This window comes from Pygocentrus nattereri, chromosome 5 (genome assembly GCF_015220715.1).
Source record: "Pygocentrus nattereri isolate fPygNat1 chromosome 5, fPygNat1.pri, whole genome shotgun sequence".
Classification (NCBI taxonomy): domain Eukaryota; kingdom Metazoa; phylum Chordata; class Actinopteri; order Characiformes; family Serrasalmidae; genus Pygocentrus; species Pygocentrus nattereri.
In genome coordinates, this window is record NC_051215.1 from 11358202 (window position 1) to 11367294 (window position 9093).

Sequence of the window (9093 nt, forward strand, 5' to 3'; positions counted from 1 at the left end):
TTCATCTGAAACTCGACAGTCTATTCTTGTTCTTAGAAATGAAGGCTATTCCATGCGAGAAATTGCTAAGAAATTGAAGATTTCCTACAATGGTGTGTACTACTCCCTTCAGAGGACAGCACAAACAGGCTCTAACCAGATTCTGAATAAGGAAGGCTATCACTCCATTTTGCAACGCCATGCCATACCCAGTGGACAGCGCTTGATTGGAGCCAATTTCATCCTACAACAGGACAATGACCCTAAACACACCTCCAAATTGTGCAAGAACTATTTACAGCAGAAGCAGGCAGCTGGTATTCTATCGGTAATGGAGTGGCCAGCGCAGTCACCAGATCTGAACCCCATTGAGCTGTTGTGGGAGCAGCTTGACCGTATGGTACGCCAGAAGTGCCCATCCAACCAATCCAACTTGTGGGAGCTGCTTCTAGAAGCGTGGGGTGCAATTTCTCCAGCTTACCTCAACAAATTAACAGCTAGAATGCCAAAGGTGTGCAATGCTGTAATTGCTGCAAATGGAGGATTCTTTGACGAAAGCAAAGTTTGATGTAAAAACAATGTTATTTCAAATACAAATCATTATTTCTAACCTTGTCAATGTCTTGACTCTATTTTCTATTCATTTCACAACGTATGGTGGTGAATAAGTATGACTTTTCATGGAAAACACAAAATTGTTTGGGTGACCCCAAACTTTTGAACGGTAGTGTATATATATATATATATATATATATATATATATACACATATTCATTATTAATGAATGTTGTATAAATTTTGTTTATTCAAATATTAACACTTCTCAGCAAATAAACACAAATAAATAGATTTTGAAAATGTGTCTTTGGTGCCTAAGACTTTTGCACAGTACTGTAGGTGATCACTAAGTGTCAAACTAAGTTTCTGTAACATCTCTGAGCACAAATGGTTTTATTCAACATTCATCATTCTTCATTTGTCTTGTAGAGAAGGTGGGAAAGTATTAAGAGCCTGTTATCCATGTTACTGAATAGCCTTAACATTTGCCAATAACAATTGAAATTCATAAACCTAAACTGTGGTCTGTTTTTCAAGACTGTCTATTTAATCATTTCATTAACATTTACATTTACAGCATTTAGCAGATGCTCTTATCCAAAGCAACTTACAAGAAGTGCTTTGTTTATCTAGAGAAAGTATCTTTGCTAGATACCAATAGGTTAGAGAGAAAGACAGTCCTGAGCTCAGGTACTGCGTACTCAGGTACGCAGTGGTTTGATGTGGAACATTTCAGAAAAATCATAGTTTATAAATGCTTTCAAATTTTTAGTGTAAAATAGTAAGACCATTTCCTGACCACCGAAAAGCAGAAAACATTTTAACACTGTTTAAAGCTATTTAAGATATTTAAAGCTATTTAAGAGCTTTTAAACTCCATGTTATAAGACTTTAAAACGGCGTCCAGGACATCATAAGCGTGAACAGCCAATGAGCTGCTCCGTTGGCCAATCAATCATCACTCAGTAGCAGTAATGCCCGCCTTCTGTTGCCCAAAATCCTTTTGCTGTATAAAAAAGGGAAATATAAAAGTAAGTTTTCATTGCTTTTAGGGTGTAATACAGCTGTCACCATTGGCCCCTCCCAGTCTGGTCCATGTGATTTTTGTTTACCTTTCGATCTTCCATGTGCATTTGTTTTGGTCTAGTCCATGTGCTTTTTGTTCTGATCCCAGTCCGGCCCCTTGTTTGGTTACTCTGTCCCTGATTGTTCCCACCTGTGTTTCCACCTGTGTCTTGTGACCCCTAGTTAGTGTTTGGAGTGTGATGTGTTATGTTGTTTGTTTGACCTGTTAACTTACAATATGTCCGAATGTCATTCTCTCCGCGTTGGCTCTCTGACCATGGACCGTTATGACCCTGATTTTGGATTTGCCCACAATAAAAGTTGCTTATCTCAGCACATGGCCTCCTTGTTCCCCGGTGTTGCAACAGCCTTCTATCTTTTCATTAAAAAAAAACGTTCTGGGGAAGTGATTAAATACTATTTGAACATTTCATTTACATCCCTTTGTTTGGAGCTCTGGCCTGCTCATTTAGAGGTTTTCCAGCATTGATTAATGTAATACTCAGCCAATCATATCAGACGTGGGGGAGGGGCCTCTGGTTCTGCACTGCAAAGTCATGGTAGCTGATCTGAAGACAGGATTTTGGTTAAAAGCTCACTAAAATAAACATTAGGTCTTATTCAGTATCTGTAATGTACAGAGTGAAACAATGTTAACATTGATCTGTGGCAATTTATGTTCAGTATAGCTGGATATCTGTATTTGCTTGATTGTTTAACATGGACATGGAAATCATGGACGTCGTGTCCCAAAGAGGAAAAGGACTGTCCAGATTGATATCAGCACAAAGTTCAAAAGCCAGCATCTCTGATGGTATGAGGGTGTGTTAGTGCCTATGGCATGGGTAACTTGCATATCTGAGAAGGCACCATTAATGCTGGAAGGTACATACAGGTTTTGGAGCAACATATGCTGCCATCCAAGCAACGTCTTTTTCAGGGACATCTCTGCTTATTTCAGCAAGACAATGCCAAGCCACATTCTGAATGTGTTACAACAGCGTGGCATTATAGTAAAAGACTGCGGGTACTAGACTGGCCTGTCTGCAGTCCAGACCTGTCTGCCATTAAAAATGTGTGGCGCATCATGAAGCGCAAAATACGACAATGGAGACCCCGGACTGTTGAGCACCTGAAGTTGTACATCAAGCAAGAATGGGAAAGAATTCCACCTACAAAGCTTCAACAATTAGTGTCCTCAGTTCCCAAACGCTTACTGAGTGTTGTTAAAGGAAAGGTGATGTAACACAGTGGTAAACATGTCCCTGTCCCAACTTCTTTGGAACGTGTTGCAGGCATCAAATTCAAAATGAGTGAATATTTACAAAACACAATAAAGTTTATCCGTTCGAACATTAAATATCTTGTCTTTGTAGTGTATTCAATTGAATATAGGTTGAAAAGGTTTTGCAAATCATCGTATTCTGTTTTTATTTATGTTTTACACATCGTCCCAACTTCATTGGAATTAGGGTTGTAGTTTAAACTATTTTAAAATTAAATCTACATTTAAAATTACATTTTGTCATTTACATTTTATGTCCTGGCTTTTTTGGAGGGGTCGTACATAACATCATCATTTAAAGGGCGTTTACTTTGGAGGTGGCTGTCTTAAACCCTTACCTCTAAAAATTCAACTTGTGAAAATAATACCAACTTATTTAGTATTTTTTGTTGTTTTTTTTAAATAGAATTTTATTTTTTTAAAGTGAAGTTGAAAGACTTAAGTTTAAATTTAAAACAAAAAAAAACAGATGGGGCCTAATTTTACTCAGAATCCCTGGATTTTAGAGAAGGATGTGAGACTGCATCCCTGTCCCTCATGGCCACATGGTGAACAGTTTGATCTCATTGTTTTCAATTAAATGTTTCCCAAAGTCTGAAAATCAGTGTGGAACGTTATAAATTGTCACCACCAAAACACATAGTTCTGCAGTTGAGTAAACATCTTTGTGTTGTAATAAAAATGTGATGATTGTATGTGTGTATGACTGTTTAAAGCTGTTTTCTAGTCAGATAATGGATAATGTTTTTAAGTTGTTTAAAATGGCTCCTACTGAAATATTTGGGGAAAATTGATTGTTAGTGGGAAAATGGAAAGATCAATGTTTTGTTTTAATAAAATAAACATAATTAAGGTATAGAGTCACTCAAAAGGATTTTAATTTGAAATCCGAGTCAGTTTCAATTGATTATAACATGATTCTTGAAATACTGAATATTTTTCTATTTACTGTAAAAACTAATTCAATGAATACATTTTAAAAACAAGCTATTTTTTATTTCTTGGTGTGAATGAAATTGATTTCTACCCATTTTTATTTTTAACTTCTTCAAATCTCAGGTTTAATAAATCCTATCGTTTGTTATTCATTAATTACATGGACTATATGGAACTTGGCTGGGTTAATGTCTCTCTCTCTCTCTCTCTCTCTCTCTCCAATTCCATAGCAACCATAGAACCATTCTCTTGCCCATTATGACTTCATTCCATTCTATTATGGCATAATTCCTAAGAACTAAATCTAACAACAACTTCCCTCATTCAGTGTCTTATTTGACTGACTGTGAAATTTGACTCTACGTGTTGAAGTGCTTTGTAAGGACCACGTTTGTGTGTTTTCTGCATTCCAGGATAGCGATGAGTGAGTTTTGACTGAAGAGTTTTTATCTCACACAGTAATTACTCAAAAATTCTCAGTAATGAACTTTTTGCCATGATAATAAAAAAACACTACAGAAAAGTAAGCACAGTGAATATTATGTAGGTGGATAATTAATTTCAGAAATGAAAAGTTCTTAAACAGTTGCTTTATTTTCAGTTGTTTGAATTGTGTAATTAAGAGGCTAATTTAAGAAATGAGTCATGAAACAGATTTTACTTTGTTACCATACAGGGGCCTAAACATGTGCTCATGTTTTACAGCTATAAGACAATTTAAACAAATTAAACATTGTAAGACTTTCCAAATGCAGGTTTGAGTTCTATAGCTGAGACATAATTTCACCATAGCTAGAGTCCATGAACTGCTAGGGCTGAAACTCAAATGGCCCTCTGTACTCTATAGTGCACTATTTTGACTTTTACAATCAAACAATAATCCCCAAAAGTTTTCTTGGGCATTTAATACACAGTTTGGATGTAGACGCCATAATGTGTGAAGGTAGATTTTCAGATCTTTTTGCTCTGCAGGTGCAAATTTAGACAACACAGCGCCCCAAGGGGACCAAAGATCTGACAGTAGTGTTGATGACCACACCTGCCTCTCCCAAAAAGGAAAGAGGAAGAAGAGCAGCAGTGGGTCATGCTTAAGAAAGAGACAGAGAGTGGAGGTGGATAAGACAGAGAAAGAAAAGCAGCAGGATCTAACAACCACTGCGGATGGAGAGGAAGGGCAGCAGAAGCCTCGTGAGTCATGGTGGTTTTGTCCATTGTCCAGTGATGATGACTCGTCTGAAGGACAGACCCAGACACATAGTGAACCTAAGGAGTCACAGAGTGACTCCAGAAGGCAGCAGACTCACAGAGGGCAGCAGAAGCCTCATGAGTCATGGTGGTGTTGTCCAGTGTCCAGTGGTGATGACTCGTCTGAAGGACAGACCCAGACACTCAAGGAGTCACAGAGTGACCACGGGGACAGTAGGAATAAACAACTTAATGAGAGATTATTGAGAGGTGTGTAACATAACAACAGAACCCACACACACACACACACACACACGGCATTGCATTAATCACTTAACTGTCTACTCCCCCTGCAGGGGAGCTGGATCGCAAGTATGTACAGCAGAACCATCTGGGTGAAGGAGGATTTGGCTCGGTGTATGCTGGTTACCGCAGAGATGATCTGCTACCTGTAAGTAAAACACACAAGCTTCTACAACTTCTGCAGCTCTTGTGTAGAGTGGCTGCTTGTGAGACAGACTAACCCTGTTTAACAGTGCTAAGATAAAAAAACACCTATTCACTGCTGTGACAGTAAAAAGTACTCTTCAGTCACTGATTCGAAAGCATTCACCACATCACAGTAATGTGTTTAATTCAACTTTTCTTTATCTTGCAGGTGGCAATTAAACACATCCCCAACAACAAAGTGAAACGCACCACTGTGGTGAGAATACACACACACCCCACACACACACCCACACAAACACACACACACACACACACACACCCATATCCCTCTTTCAACTCATCAGCACATTACCAACCCTGTAGGACGTGAGCCTAATAAGTAGCTGTCTGGACAAATCTTCACATATGTAGACAAAATGGCAGCTGATCATCAGTGTGTATCGGCTGTGATGATCATAGATAGACAGATTGTTAATCTTTCTAAAAAGAAACTTCAGTAAATGTACATAAAATAAACTTATTGTGACATTATGCTGTCAGTAAAAATAGACACTCAAATACAAATCAGGGAACGGTCACTGTGTAGCTGCTTCACCTACAATCGCTGAGCTTCTGTCTTTGGTATTCTTAACTAACTAGAGATGCAGCATTGGTTTGCCTCCCGGTGGCACTGCAGCATAATGGTTTACCCAGTTGGTCCCAGCCTAGAAACTGTAACTATGGCCAGTATACCTCTAAAAAACTTCACAATATGCTCTTGCATATTTGTAAATCTGAAAACTTGCCCAATTTTCCAATGGACTGGCAGAAAGAGTTAATGATTACTCATTTCTTGAACTGAAGACAAGAAAGTGAGATCTGTGTAAGATGTATATGTATATATAATATTACATATTTAATTATTATTTGAATATTTTTATTTCTTTCCAAAGGCTATGTGAAACATTTGTGTAATGCATGTTGGGTTCTGTAGTGATATGGCATCAATAGATAAAAATATGAAAGATATAAAATTGTGAATTCTGTTAAACTGATGAGGGATTCAATGCTGAATTGCATTGCAATATTACATAACATGATAACAAATTCCACATTAAACTGTAAAAGTCTCAAACTGAACACTTGCAAGGTGGATCTACAAGACAGATGTTTGAGGTCTGGAGGAGGAATTTGTGTAATAATGTGCTCTGTTATAGATCTTAGATGGAGAAGAGAAAGACTACCCACTGGAAGTGGTGCTGTTGTCGATGGTGGGGGAAGGTGAGGCTGTTACCAGACAGACAAGAGGCACTTCTGTAGCGCTGCTGGACTGGTGTGAGCTGCAGGATGAGCTGGTGATCGTGATGGAGCGGCCAGTACCCTGCAAAGACCTGTTGGACTATGTTCACGACATTCGAGGTTTCCTACTGGAAGAGGAAGCTAAGGTGAGAGACAATATTGCTGAGAGACACTCCCTACTGAGCCTGGCTTTGATTTAAGCTACACAATTTTCCCCTTTAACCCCAAACAGAGTCATAGCTCTGCACTGCAGCTATGAGGCTAATGTAGCTAACAAGTTAATGCAAGATTCAAGATTAGTTATTATTATTCATCAGTACACAAATGTACAGAAGAAGGAGATGATATTTACTCTGGATCAGTGGTCAGGATGGCTCCTACTAGTATTTTTAGTGAAGAAATCTGCTTTGTCCATTTTTATGGATAGCGGTAATTTATACAGTCTCAGAAAACATGTAAGCAAGTCTGGCATACAAATTAAACTAAACCAAACTATGAATTTTTTGATACCCTTCCAATAAGAATGTCCTCCATTTATTGTATTAACTCCATCCTTTTTCATACTGTAGGTAATCATGAGGCAGCTAGTTGAGTGTATGATCGACATCCACTCTAAAGAGGTCCTGCACCGAGACATTAAGCCAGACAACATTCTGATACAGACAGACCCTGAGGGTCTGCACATACGCATTCTGGACTTTGGCTGTGGCGACTTCTTGCAGGAATACCCCTACACCAGCTATTGTGGTATGGATTTACATTGAACACTGACAAAACTTTATTTTAGGAATATTCTTGAACACTCAGCTTGATGTTCATCAAACTGCCTTCTTTGGTTTGAAGAGCAGGTTTTGTCTACAATTTTTGAGTAGTAGTGTTTATAGTAAAGTCCATACGTTTCCACTCACTGTCACTACTGTCTTTTAAAGGAACGACCGAATACACTCCCCCTGAGTGGTACCTCAACAGGTCCTATCAGGCTGAGCCATGCACTGTATGGCAGATTGGAGTTGTGTTGTTCTACATGCTGGCTGGTGCGCTCCCCTTCAAGAGCCCCATAGAAATCATCAGTGAGGAGCCCGAAGTTCCATACGTCCTGACGCAAGGTGAGTGTGGACACACAGTAGTCTGCAGAGAGTCTATTCTGTGGAGGAGGGTCGGATTGCAGCACCATATGAGGGCGTTTCTGTGATGCTGACACGCCTCCCAGGAATGCCCCTCATGTGATGGCAGGGGCAGGTGGGCTTTGGAGTAATAGCAGTAACGTTGCTGAGTAAACAGAACTATGATAGCATTTTAAATAGCAGACTTTGAGAATAAATTTGGAATATATAGAGATTAAAGACCTAAGATTATGAGAGGAAAAATCTAAATACTTTGAGGATTAAGTACTAACTGTAGGGGGGCTGCCATGGGGTCTCGGTTGCTGTACGGGCGACGGTGAAGACGTGCCAGATTTCCTCAGTCTCCTGTCTCCTTCTGGAGAGATAAATCTGATTATCATTCTGACTGTCTGTGAAACTTAATGCGCTCTTTGAATGGCACAGAGATTTGGCCCCCATAGCCGTGTAGACGACCCTGCCTGAGATTCTCCTTTCCTCCAAGTCTGCCTGGTTCTTTATTGTAAATAATATGAATGTATGAACATCAATATGAAAGAATAACTTTATCATGAGGAGGTGCTGCCTTTCCTTGCAAAGTCTTTGGCCACAATACTGCATACCTTTTCTGGTAATATCCCATTTTCATGACGTAATTATTATTATAATATTTTATCATCAAAATTTTGTGACTTTCTTCTGAAAATCTACTATATTTATTTTTATTAGAGGCCCTAAAACACAGTGTGAGCGCTTTCATTATAGATTATGATGTCAGTAAGTTTTACTGTTACATTAACATTTTACTACGACCTTAAAACTTGTGGAAAATAAGCACAATGTTGCTTGATAGTCAGCAATACTCAACCTTGCCAAAGTTATATTGTGCAAGGTGGCAGCACCACGGTAACCCCTGCTGTACAAAAACCATTAGGATTTTAAAAAGTGTCTCCTAATGGTTACCATCAGAGACCACAAGTTTCCGAGTATATTTAGAAATGTATCTGGAATCAGGCACTAGGTCACCTGCTAAATCATTCCTTTACATCATCAACCCATCAAGAAAAGCCAAAGTGCATTACAAACCACAAAGAACCAACAGAAACTCTTAATGGTTTCTACGTTCTCATTAGGGACATTAACCTCATAATTCATAAAACACTGCTGATTGCTACCGTTATGATTCATTCAGCATTCAGACTTATATAATGTTTTTTAAAAATTCTGCCAGCAAGAAATTTTTGAAAGGATAACGTA